General features: G+C 29.5%; 1 protein-coding gene across 2 annotated transcripts in view; it reads left to right on the top strand.

Annotated features, from left to right (window-relative positions):
- The window catches only part of LOC129966046 (5-hydroxytryptamine receptor-like), a 257,650-nt gene that overhangs the window by 203,212 nt on the left and 40,666 nt on the right, over window positions 1-13,772 (top strand). The window contains exon 3 of one of the 2 annotated variants that reach the window (XM_056080397.1): window positions 3,666-3,721. The exons of the other annotated variant lie outside the window; for it this stretch is intronic. The gene's annotated coding sequence lies outside the window, so the exon portion shown is untranslated. The remainder of the gene's footprint in view (window positions 1-3,665; window positions 3,722-13,772) is intronic. 2 annotated transcript variants of the gene reach the window in all.

Below are 13,772 nucleotides of genomic sequence, written 5' to 3'. Positions count from 1 at the left end.
ACATTTAAACATTCATAAAAATAACTCTGAAGGAAATCAAATTTTTCATATATTGATATATAGCTACATTCAACACATTTTAGTAAGATTTTTTTTATAACTTAAAGACAAACCTATAATATTCTTTTTTTGGTAAAGTTTCGGTTCAAAACTTTTGAAATACAAATCTAAAAATTCTGTAATAACTAATCTGACTGAAAAAATTAAAAATTTTATTGAGTATGATATTCTAATTAACTTAAAAATATCCTTCAAAATAATTGAAATTGTAAAAATTCTATAAAAAATAAATTTTAACGAGTCATGCACAGACTTTTAACACTTTAACCTCAACCGACGAGATATCTTGTCTTTCAGATACTTCTAATTACAGGTTTCTGTGAGCTAAAATGTGACTAAAATTTTGAAAAAATATTGACTGTGGGCTAAATTTTCAGATATATATTAAAAAATTCAACCTATCTGAACTGGCATAAGAGACAAATTTTAACCCACAGAAACCTGTAATTGGAAGTATCTGAAAGGCGATACATCTCATCGGTAGCGTTGAAAGTGTTAACCTGTAATCTTGGGAAAAAATTGACCTTTTTTTCTTTACAATATCTGCTTTCATTTATTTAAAACAAACTGAGTACTTCTAAAAAATATTCAAGTAAATGTGTTTTTGAAAACTTTCGTAAATTGAAGAGAGATAAGAAAAAGAAGCTGAAAAAGACTGGATCAACATATCTGAATTATCTATCAGAAATCATGTCTGTGTAAAGCAATCTTGAAAGCGAAATTGGTCTGTCAATCTAAAAGATAAAGTGACACGAAAATTTAAATTGAAATTACTTTTCAGAAAATACATTATAAATTCTTCAGGAAGACGAGACAGATAATTCTAAGTAAATGGAAAATTTAATTATTTCTTGATATACTTCAAAATTCTTTTATCCAAGCCTGATAATGTTAAATTTAATTTCATCTCTGTGGAACAGAGTAGACAAATTGAAAGAAAATGATTCAGTAAGGATTATTAGCAATCCTTAAAAATTATACTATATAATTTACTCTGGATCTTCACTCCTTATGATCAACCACTTTCCCCCATTAATCAAAAAGCATTTCCTTAGGGGATCAACAAGGTACTGATACATCTTACGAAAAACAGTTTTTTACTTGTAGATATTTGATCAGTATCAGAAGACTGACTCTAACTCAAAATTTATCACACTAAATCACTTTAAAATTTGCAATAAATATGTTATCATTAATTCAATCTTGCTCTGAATGATATTTCTAAAGGAAAGTAATATGTTTTAAGTAATACTTTCTATTGAAACAACGAATTTTTTAAATGGATTGTTTGAAATCCGTTTCTTTTTTATAAATCCATTTAAAAACTTAAAAAAAAAATATTTAGGCACTTATGAAGTTAAGAATTATGTTTAGTTTAATGATGTACATATTTTTTACGAAAAGTCTGTTTTAAAATTTAGTTAATTTTTGATAAATTTCTATTAGTTACCTTATTTAAATGTTATTCATAAAATGGCAAGTACCTCAGAAATATAGTAAGATGCTGTATAAACTCAATATTTAGAAAATTAGAGGAAAGTTAGTATTTTCTGAATTCGATAAATCTATACAAGGGGTGTTCAAATGAAAAGGTACGAAACGGCACTGTGGGTATAAATTAAGATTTTATTCAAAGTATACACCATAGGCTTCAGCATAACGATTCCATTGATTAACGAGCCGAAGGATTCCTGGTTTCAAGAATACCTGTAGCCGTGACGAGACCCTGTCCTTCACAACGTCCTTGAGTTCCCCTTCCGAATTGAAGCGCTTCCCTTTCAGATGTTTTTTTCAGGGGACCAAACACATGAAAATCGCAGGGTGATATGTCCGGGCTGTAGGGTGGATGGTCGAGCTGCTCCCACTTGAACTTGTCCAGTTTCCGTGTGTTACCCTGGAGACATGTGGACACGCGTTGTCATAGAGCAGAACCACACCCTCCGTGAGTAGCCCAGGTCATTGGTTCTTGATGGACCTGCGTAGTCTTCGGATTGTCTCACAGTACATATCGGAGTTAATGGCTCTTCTGTGCTGGAGGAGTCCTGTCTCCCCATGCACTACCCCGTCAATTGGATGGCACTCTTTATAAGAGCCTCTGCTCACTCCTGCTCATGCGGGTTCCCATGCATGCTTCGATCTACTCCGAAGACTCCAATCGTATCCGTAGATGTCTCGCTACTTTCTTCCATAGCAACATAGGCAAATATGTTAGCGGTTACGTTGTTACGACGTTTCGTACCTTTTCATTTGAACACCCCTTGTATATTCACTGTCACTGAATAATGTGAGTATGCATAGTAAATTTAAATAATTTTTAGAATGAAAATATATAAAGAAATCTCAGTGTCATATAAAGCGTCAAAAATAAAAATTTTTATTGATGAGAAGATTCTACTATATTGAAAGTCACTGACATTTATTTTTTGAAATCGCACAAAAATTGCAAATTACTTTTCTGTATTTGCAATTTTTGGCAATATAATTTTTAGCATTTTTTTATATTATTCCTTTTTCCGTATAATAATAAACTTAAGTACATATTGATTGGTAAATTCAAATAAAAATGCACCTTCGTTTTAAATATAAGAAATATAAAACAATTCATCAAACCCAGATAGCACGGAATGTTGCGGAATATAATGGGATATTATATTATATTATTAAATGTTCAACAATAATATACAATATTGCAAATATCGTTTAATACGGTACATTTTTGCATAATATGTATTAGATACTGTAAAAGATAGGAATAATATAAAACTGAAAGTATTTATCTCAGGTAAAAAAGAAGATCCCCCTAAAGCTTAAACCATAGATTCTACAAATTTGTCTCTTTTGGGTTCAATACTACAATAATGAATTTTGTTACATATCATTTCTTGTTATAAGTTGAAAATTAAAAATTTAATTCCAATTATAATAATGTTTTTGTATGAGTTTAAAATTTTCGTCAATTTTCACAGTTAGAAAATGTATTTTGAAGTCCGTAGGATATCCATAATACGGATGCAAACATATTGTCTTAATCTGAAGTAACAAAATTCAGAGAGCATTTATTTTTTTATATGAAAAAAACTGAAAAGCGAATTATGTATTTTTTTCCTTAATAATAAATCTTCAATTTTAAATATATCCATTATAACAAAATGTGAATAAAATAAAAATAAATGTAATAACATAATAGAAGTGCAAGGCCATAACACTTGTTTGTTACACATGCTGTATTTAAAATAGTGTACCATAAAAAAAATCATTTGACGTTTCTTGGGAGTACTACATTATTCTTAGAAGGCATGTCCTGTCATAAAAATGAAATTAATTCGACCACACAGCTTTAATACGCTCACTGAAAAAATGAAAATCGGTCAATATACCGTAAGCTTCTCGTCTTTTCTCCTCTGATTGGATGGATATTTTCAGTAAATACATTATTTATTTAAGTTGTAATGACTAGGAATAAATGTGAAATTTTTCTTAATCCCTTTATTTTAAAGAAAATTTTGTTTTGCGAATGAAAGTAATTTTACCAAAAATGGTTGCATATTTACTAATTTCTTTGCATTTTAAAATTTTCTTTAATTTAATTTCTCTCTTTTTTCCAGACATTGATCCTGTTTACCAGAAAATTTTCATGTGTTGTATTGAAGTAATTAAACAGGTATTAAATTTTAATAATTACTTTTAATTTGGTTGGATACAATATTGAACGTAATTCCAAATGTGTCCTTGCATTTCATGAAGTATAACTTGAATAATTTAAGTTAATAAATTCCATCATTAATGAATTTATGTAATTTAATTAAAAAAAATATTTTACCCATATTTTACAAAAATATGTTTTCTTGTCGAAATAGAATTTAAATTCTTTCCAATGTTACTGCTAGCAATTTATTCAGTTTTTTTTTTTTTTCATTATTGAAAATACATGAAGATTCAGCTTATTTTTCTATGTCCAGTAGTTTCAGTATAAAGGAAGCTTTTTTTATAATATTTCTGAAAGTATGTTGTACTTATAATTAAAGATTAACTTCAGAATAACGTAATGATGAAATTGCATCTTCAAAAAAGTGCCGCATTCTTTACTACCGCTACTTTTTCATGTGATAAAATACATGTGGTTATCAAAATAATGGAATAATGGAAAATAATGGTTATCAAAAAAATGTGAATAAAATTGACATTTTTGAATGCGCTACGTAAGCATTAAAATATACTAATAGCCAAAAGTTTTTTTTTTTTTTTTTAAGTAGCAATATACATATTCTGGTAATATGTGTTAGCTTCATTAAAGTTCTGATAGGAGTCCGTCTAGCTGGAGCAAGTTTGACAGAAACATCCCGACTTTTAGGCGTTTCTAGAGATACGGTGTCTAAAGTCATGACAACATATACACAGCGCAGCAAGACTAGCTAGGCAAAGCAAAATAGTAGGCGGAAAGAGATGCTCAGTGAAAGAAACCTACGGATATTGAAGCGGATTGTAATGTCTAAAAAGCGACCAACTGCAGCAAAAGTAACCACAGAGCTCAATACACGTCCGAATTTGCCAGTGTCAGTGATTTCAGTTAGAAGGCCTCTTCATAAACAGAATATTTAAGGCAGAGCAGTAATTCCCAAGCCACTTGTCACAGATGTTAATGATAAACTCGTCTTCAGTGGTGTCACACTCACAAAACCTGATCGATTGATAAGTGGAAGAAAGTAATATGGTCTGACGAATCGTGTTTCACACTTTTCCCTATAACAGGACGGGTACACGTTTGGAGAACCACTGCCCAAGTTTATGATCATGATTGTCTCCTTCCATCTATCAAGCATGGAGATGGATCTGTCATGATATGGGCAGCCATGTAGTGGTTTACTGCTGGACTAATCATCACCCTGTAAGGACGGATCACCAGGAGAAATTTTCGCTCACCAGGTCCATCCTATGATGCAAACTTCATTTCCTGCAAGAGATGGAATTTTCCAGGATGATAATGCACCTATCCATGCAGCGAGACTTTTCCAATCAGGTTTAATGAATAGGAGTATGAAGTTAAACATCTGACTTGGCCCACACATTCACCCAACCTTAATATAATTGGACCGTTATGGTCTATTTTAGAGCGTTCAAACGGAATCGATATCCTCCACCGGTATCCCAAAACTTTTATAATATCTCCAGGAGGAATGGTACAATATTCCTCTAACATTATTCAGTACTTGTATGAATCGATTCCTAGGCGAATCCAAGCTCTATTACATGCCAAAGGCAGTCTTGAACCATATTAATAAAGGATTCTTTATATATCTAAGGTGTTACCATTTTTTTGATAACCACCTGTAGTATGAACAAAGGTATAGACACAAAATTAGGGAAATGCATTGCACATTGTAAAGAAAGATATAATTTTTCAAAAATAATGTGAGTTACATTTTTATCAAAATTTGAAATTAAAAATGTTTGCAATTTGGCCGTTTGAAATTCATTACTTAGATGGAAATTATTGCGGAAAATGATACGTATTTCAAAAATAAGATATTGAAATTTAATAAAAGACACAAACATTGAAGAGATATCATGAAAATATTTTTTAATTTAAAAATGAAGTAAAAATGAATTTTGTCAAATAATTCTTTTCAAAGTTATCATGTAAGTAATTCAAAATCTTGTTAAAATTTTAATTAATTAAAACTTCGCATAGAAATCTAACCAAAGAGGATACTACTACTCCCCCAAATTTATTTTGTTGAATCATGCAGACATTCGTTTTCTTTTATTATTAGTAGAGTATACAGGATTCTTTTTCTCAAAGATTTTAGACCATCGGAACACACTCAAGAAACTACATATTTTATATTTATTTTTGCACGCTTAAATTTGTTTTCCTATTTATAATCCGAAGAGGATTTTCCATTCTTAATCTGGTAATATTCTATTCCGGATGCAGCTCACATGCATATTTCGATCTTTGGAATTATATTTTTAGTTAAATTATTATTTTTTTTATTTCAATTTCATGTTTGCAACACTTTGCCTATAAATAGCTATCGTTATTATGTATATTAAAAATAAATGTTTAGCGTTTCTCATAGTTTGTGATTACTTGTAATAATTTTTAAAAAATTCGTAAAATTTCAATTTAATAATTTGCTATTAAAGCATTATTTATAATTAGATTTTAAAAATTTCATTTAAAGGCTTTCGGAAACGATCAAAACTGATATTTATATAATCTTCTGATTGGTCATTTAATTTGCAATTTTTACAAGTTAATTGTTTTCGATATTTTTTTTTTTGAAGTATATGGAATGTATAAATAAAAATTTTGAACCACAAGATTTTGCTTCTGAACATCATTAAACTAATTTCTAAATGACAGTGGTTTGAAATTTAAAGTTTGAGTTATTTATGCTAAAATCTGAATTTGATATTCTGACATAATTATTTAAAAATTATAATTATTAGTTTTCCACACAGTACATCAATTACCTAATGTAGTATTTTCCACTGCTATAGTATATTCAGAAAATGAATAATTGATAAGTTCTTTCATGTTTAGTATTGACATTTGTTTACACTTTGAAACCGATTTGTCTTTTCTGAAAAAGAATAGAAGTTCGTCTTTCGATATTGACAGTTTCATTCAAGATGAAATGACAATCACGCAAGTTTCTGTTGCGTAATTCTGAATAACTAATGAGTTTCACGAGAGAAAATTATTGCAACGTTTTTTTTTTTTTTTTTTTTTTTTGCTTTTGTGTTTTAATCGTTGCTTTGTAACTAAGAAACCTGTTATTGTCCTTATAAATAATACTTTGGATTTAAAAAGAAAATTATCATTGCTGTTTTATGTGCAGACTCATCAAATAATTTTTTCTTCCAAAAAGAAGACGCCATTATAAAGACTAAAAAATTATCATGGTGTCTTAAAGTCTGATTTTTTGCTGCTCTTTCATTCGTTATCTGATATTTATGTAAAATAAAAATATATATTTATAATTATCTTTGATTTTGTTCAATCTCTACTCATTTTGTTTATCTATGCAAATTTGAATAGTTGAATGTTTTTTTTAGGTCAGTATGAATTCTAATGCTTCCACGGCCATTTAAACATTTAAAAATAGAAACGACTGTTTACTGTCATGACTTGAATTCTCCATTTTGAAACTTTTATACAGGCAATTTTTATAGTGGGCATTTGAAGATGACGGAGAATAAAAGTTCACTTTTTCTACTTTATATTAAGGAAATCAATTGCAATCTATAAAACCATTGGCCATAAGATATCTATCATTCTTAACGTTTTGAAAACCTTAATGACTATAAAAAGCATATAGCTATATCTGATTATTCTTTGAATTCCCAGATTTTTAATAGAAGGAACTCATTCTGTGAAAACCACATATCTAGAGACCTATTTCACATTCGGCACAATGATATTTCGTTTTCTCAAGGATAAGTTGAGCACATTCTTTCAGAATGACATTTTATAGACCAAAATGTAACTTTCTTGAAGACAAAAAAATTATTATATTTTATATATGTTTATCGAATGATAACGAACCGTTGCGAAATTAATGGGTGAGTAAAATATATTGATGGTTTATAATGCATTCTGAATTTCGAGATTTAAAATACTGAATTGCAACCTAATGGTCCTCTATGCCATAGACTGAAAAAAATTAGCAACACAACAGATCTTTCGCTGACAAAATGCCGGTTCTTTTTGCGAGTCTTTTTTATGTTGAAAATAGAGTTGTTTTGTTTTTCAGTTCCTGCCATTCGACGCTAGTCTCTTGTTATCATATTGCACTATATTTTCACGTTTGACTGCCATGTAGCAACTTGAAAATTTCGAGTGCTCACTCCTTCAAATTATGGAAATATACTTATACCAATAAATATCTTGCGATCCAGTAAAAATAGACTAGCAATGCACCATTTGGTCTATATGTTTATGATTTTGGTCTATATGTGGGCAATACAATAAAACATACTTGCTAACCATCTTAAATTTTGTTCTTTTTTATATCTTAGCTAAAACTAATTTCAATTTGAAGCTTTACAGCTGAACATGTACCATTAATCGTACATTTTTGTATCAGATCTGTGCAAAAATTCAATTGTATCAGACTTAGTATTGTAGCCTTTCTAAAAGGTTAAACAAGGTATACCCAAATGCCATAACATACACTAAGAGACTAATATATTAATTCTAGCTGCAACTAATAGTCAGATTTCTGTACCAGGTGCTGTCGCTCTTCATAGATATGAAATCCGGAATATATTGCAGCTGTTGAGAGGCTTATATGTAACATTTGTAGCCATTAATGCATATATCTCTGTATCAAATTTCGTTGCTGTATTTAGATGTTATATTACAACTGTTGAGGGCGTCATATAGGCACCAATTACTAAACCTCTGTGTTAATTGACCCCTGTTACACGTAAATGTGTACGTCTTTTAGCGTGAATTACTCAACATTATTAAGATATCGCTCGAAATATTGTCCGACATTCAGAATATCGAAGCAACATTGTAGATATATCATATAATATCTTGTGCTAATAGGGCGTAATACATTATTACAAGACTTCGAATATTCTGTAATCCGCTGATAAAAATTTACTCGCTTAGTCGAATCTACTTGCCGTTTCTTCATCTTAAATTTTTAATATTCTGAAAGTAATATATTATTCAAATATTTGGCTCAAGTTCAGTTATTCGTAGAATATTTCAGATTAAATGTCTGTCTAGAAGTATGTATTAGGGCTGTTTATTTGTATCATAATGTTGTTATAATTCTATATTATTGAAATTTTTGATATAACACTAATAAATTTTTTTCAGATATTAAGAATTGAAATTTATTATTTTGCTTGTATAGCTCATATCTTATACTAGACAGTTTCAGGTGTTATAAGAAATGAAAAATATATTTACAGGTTATAACTGGCCAAATCAAAAAAAAAAAAGAAAAAAAATATTGGAATTATAATTTTTCAAATAAGATACCGTCATTTGAAAAAAATGTAAGAATTATTGAATCATCAAATTTCTTAATAATTGAAAAATAATATCTTTGACAATTAGAAACTTGAATAAGAATTATATATTGAATTTTTTTAAATGCACGATTATTATTTCTTAAATCATTATTTTGAATTTGAAAACTCAATCGCTTTCTATAAAGTTTACTACAAACATTTTGTATAAAATGGGGAAACTTAAATTTCATTTTACTAATTTGTGGTACATTCATTCGAATTACATTTCCAATAGTATTACTTCATACTTTCAATCATTTGTCAATATTTTTAAAACTCAGATATTATGCTCTTTAAAAATTGAAATTTCACAATGTTTTACGAAAAAAAATATCTGAGACATTTTAATTTTTGAGACAAAAAGAATCAAATGTTCTTCATTATTGAATTTAATGAATGACATATCATATTTTGAAGATTTTGTTGTTGAATACGTCCTTTATTTTAATTCAAATGAATCTTTGAAATGTGAAGTATTTGAAGTATTTATTTTAATTTTGAAATAATTTCTTTATTTTGATGAGGAAAGCACATTAAATTATGTTTGGCTGACAATTATTTTATAATTAATAAAAATCCATCAGAGTTATAACTTATTTTTTTTTAATAATTTTTTTTAATAATTTTTTTTCTTTTGCTTTATGATGAAAGAAGTTTGATAACTTTTATTTTAATATTCACTTTTCATTTTAATTAAAAATAAGAGTTAAAAAATAGTAGTTGATAAAATTACTATTGATTGACGATCTAAAGAAACAAATATTTGAGAGTTCGAATTAAATGTCCTACAAATAACTTCAGTGATTGAAAACATGACAATAATAAAATGTTATAAAAAATAAAAATAAAATAAATTACTTTCATTCTGCCAAGGGAAATGATTGATTCTTTTGATATAAATTTTTGTAAGAAATTGCTTCTGGATTAAATTTTATTTATTAAAAAAAACTGGCCGCAAATTCTATTATGTAATCTATCATCCATACCAAGGAACAAATAATAAGTTGCTATTTCATTACAACACTACCGCCATTTTAATTTGTTTCAGAATGCATTTTTGTAGAAATAAATTTCATTAATATTAAGAAAAAGTACAATAAAATCGCTTGCATTTTTATGGTCCTGTTTTAATTTTATGACCGACTCAAATGCTGTCATTTACGGCTGTGCTTATCGTTTTTAATAATTAAAATTCTTACCAACGAAGCTAAATTTACATTTTTTTTTGCAATTAAAAATGGAAACAAAATAATGAAATTAATTTCCCCTTGGTTTCTTTTTCAATTGCATTTTCTTAATTAAAGGTTGTGTTTATTAATGCTTAAATTTCAGTAATAACAGTAGTGTTCCCAATATTTTTTTGAAAAATTCTTAATTGGGGATTTAGCACAGCATTTAAATCTAATACTTTTTTTTCTATGAATGGTTTTAATATTTAAATGATTGTAATTAAAGAAAAATTTGTTTGAATTTTACTATTTTTATGTTTTATTGACTTCAGATTAAAAACGAGAAAATTACTTCAATATATTTTTAATTGAAATTTCTTAGAAATTAAAATATATTTTTACGAAGAAAATAATTTTAATTCTTCTTTTAATTTATTATCGACATAATAAAAAATAAAGAGTTTGAACTTAAATACATATTGGGAATTAAATCGATAAACTCATTTTAGGTATTACCTTTTCTATTAAAATTTTGATCGTTCAAATCTCTTTTTTTTTCGTTTCCTTGTAAATTTTGTTTCCGTTGCTCTAGACATAGGATCATGAAAAGATTGTACAATGGTGAAAATTTAGGAAGAGAAAAGAAAATAAAAAGCAATTTTTTCCTTAGAGTTTTCATTCTTTATTCCACAAAATCTCGAAGTAACTTTAAAATTGTAATTTGCTGTATTCTTTAAATCATTTTTTAATATATATTTAGAGTGTGATTTTTTTTTCTAAAATCAAAATTCCTTAGTAATACAATAAAGGTACGACAACGTTTTCTTTTGAAGATGCTGCCAACTACGTTCTATAGTCTGGTTTGGTTATATTAACGTCCCGTTTTGGAGCAACACTAGGGCTACTTTGGGACGGACCTCGTACTTTTTGAACCGCGGTCAGATGACGAGGACGACACCTGAGCTGGCACCCCCCTCCCCACACCACACCAGTGGAAGGACGTTTGGTCATGACGGATTTAACGTGCAACAGACCCCCGTACACGACGATTCTTCGGTGGAATCGGGTCACGAATCTGAAACCATCCGGTTCCGAAGCCGAGACCTTTCCACCAGGCCACCACGGCCCCAACTACGTTCTATAAGAATTATTATCATAAACAATATGAGTAATCTAAAAGATACTATATTTCATTTAAATATTGAAGAACACTTGCCCGTATTGCATAGTTTTAATTCTAAAATAAATAAGCATCAACAATAGAAAAATTATTTTTATTTCGTTAAAACAAAGAAAGCTAATTCGGGATAATTAGCATTTATAGAGAAATTATGGAAGATAGTTTTTTTTGTGTGTTCTCATCTTTGCTTGTATGTCAATTAATCAAATTAATAGTATTCAAAGTTTTTTTAAATGCAAATGTAAACTTTCCACCTGTAGTCTTCAAGCTCTTCACTCGCCATAATAGCATTTATTTAGTTTCCAAAAGAACATTGGAAACTACATTTCATTGGAAGAATTCATTTAAGAATTATGCATGTACATTAAGCATAGAGCCTTTTGTTGGTTAATTAAGTAAAAAAAAAAAAAAAACTGGCAAAATTAAATGGCAAATAAAACCAGTATTTTTTTTTTTCGTATAACTATTTTAAGCCAAATTTTTGCGCAGTAGCTTCTGAGGGTGAAGACCCCTGAGCACCCGAAGGCAGAAGTCTGACTTCTAGCTCAAATGAAGATAGCACACACACACACACTCGCTTGTACAACCCCTTTCTGCAGGGGGTCTCATTCACGCACTTCACAGAGAGAACACAAGGAAGAAAATAACCATACAACCATGCCTGAACCAGGACTCAAACCCGGGACGCCTAGATCACGCGCTACCCCTAGGAGAGGACGCCGGCGGTAAGATTGGTTCTGTTGTTGATACTGAGACTAAAGATGGAAATAAAAAAGCAGGGAACTAGTGGTGAAATTTCATGAAGTTTCGAACGAAATAAAAATTGGTGAAATCGGAACCGATTGAGAAATTCTATCTTGGTGCTTGTTACTTTGTCTTATAAAAAGTACAGAGAAAGCAAACTTGTTGTCAAATCTCCACATTTGAAATTTCTCTGAGTATGATAAATAAATTTTTGGTATTATTCTACCTGTTTGGCTGTGAACGCGATAACTCAAAACACTATAAGCTAGATAGATGAAATGTGGTATACCGAGTTGCAACCAAATGTATAGCTTTCTCTTACATTTTTAATGTAATCCATTCACCGGAAGTTTGATGGTCTGTCTGTTCAAATACCAGTCAGTTCAAAAGAAGAAAAAAAACCCGCAAAGAACTAGGTACGCAATATTTAGTGCATAGGTTTAGTATCAATACCAAATATGTCAAATGGTCGTCAATTAGCTTGCATGTAAATACAATACTTCATAAACATAATAACTTAAATCAATGAAATTTGGTTATGTTTTATCTTTTGAGTAGAGCTGTAGTTCAGCATCGAATTTTGTTGTCAATCTTTCGGCAAAAAATGAATAAAAAATACACATTGTCACTATAGATTCATTAAGAATGCAAGATTCTAGCCAAAGATCAATATTTCATAATTATCGTTCTTCAATATCATGTAAGGCCTTATCCGGGCCACAATTTCATGTGACCAGAAGGAGATAAAAAAATATATTTTAGAGTCTGCAAAAAACAAGGGCGAAGGGAGGTCATTTCCCTTCCATAGAAATTCTTCCATCCACCATCCTTCCTTCTTCAAAAAGGCCACTTTCTCTAGTTTCCATAGAGAATGCACAGTAAAAAAGTGGTTTTGACACTTTTCTAATATGTATATGTAATGCATAGGTAGAAAGCGAACAAAAAGCTATATCTAATTTTTTACAAGCTTTCTAATGAAATAAGAATAGGCGAATTCAGAGGAAATAGGCTTCTTCTGTGGTTTAGCCAAATAGTTTAAATATATGTGGATTTAATTTATAGGTTATATAGATATTTTCTTATTAACAGCATTATTATACAATTATAGCAAATGAAGAGAAATCCAATAGATTCGACGCCATTATATCTTAAAACTGGCCTGATTTGTCCCAGGAAAATACAGTAAATGATAAGTAAGACAAAATTTTGTTTGCAGATTTCATATTTGCTACATTTTATTTTCGAATTTTATTATTTAAATCTTAAGATTACTTAATTATGCATTGATTTTCTACCGTGGAAATTATACCATGCGCATAATATTTTTATTAGATTGCTACAGCATTAATATTAATGTTATATAGCAGCCTGATTACACTATTTTATTAATGATGTTTTAACTTACTTATCAACTACATTTTATTTTTGATGATGAGGATCTCGTGTCCGCGTGACCACGGAAAGGGGGTGCAGTAGCTTCTGAGGGTACAGACCCCTGGGCACCCGAGGGCAGAAATCTGACTTCTAGCTCATATGAAGATGACACTCACACATTCGCTTGTATGACCCCTTTTTACAGAGGG

Source organism: Argiope bruennichi, chromosome 4 (genome assembly GCF_947563725.1).
Source record: "Argiope bruennichi chromosome 4, qqArgBrue1.1, whole genome shotgun sequence".
In the NCBI taxonomy this organism is placed as follows: domain Eukaryota; kingdom Metazoa; phylum Arthropoda; class Arachnida; order Araneae; family Araneidae; genus Argiope; species Argiope bruennichi.
The sequence above is the reverse complement of the archived record's forward strand: the minus strand, read 5'-3'. Positions and strand labels throughout refer to the sequence as shown.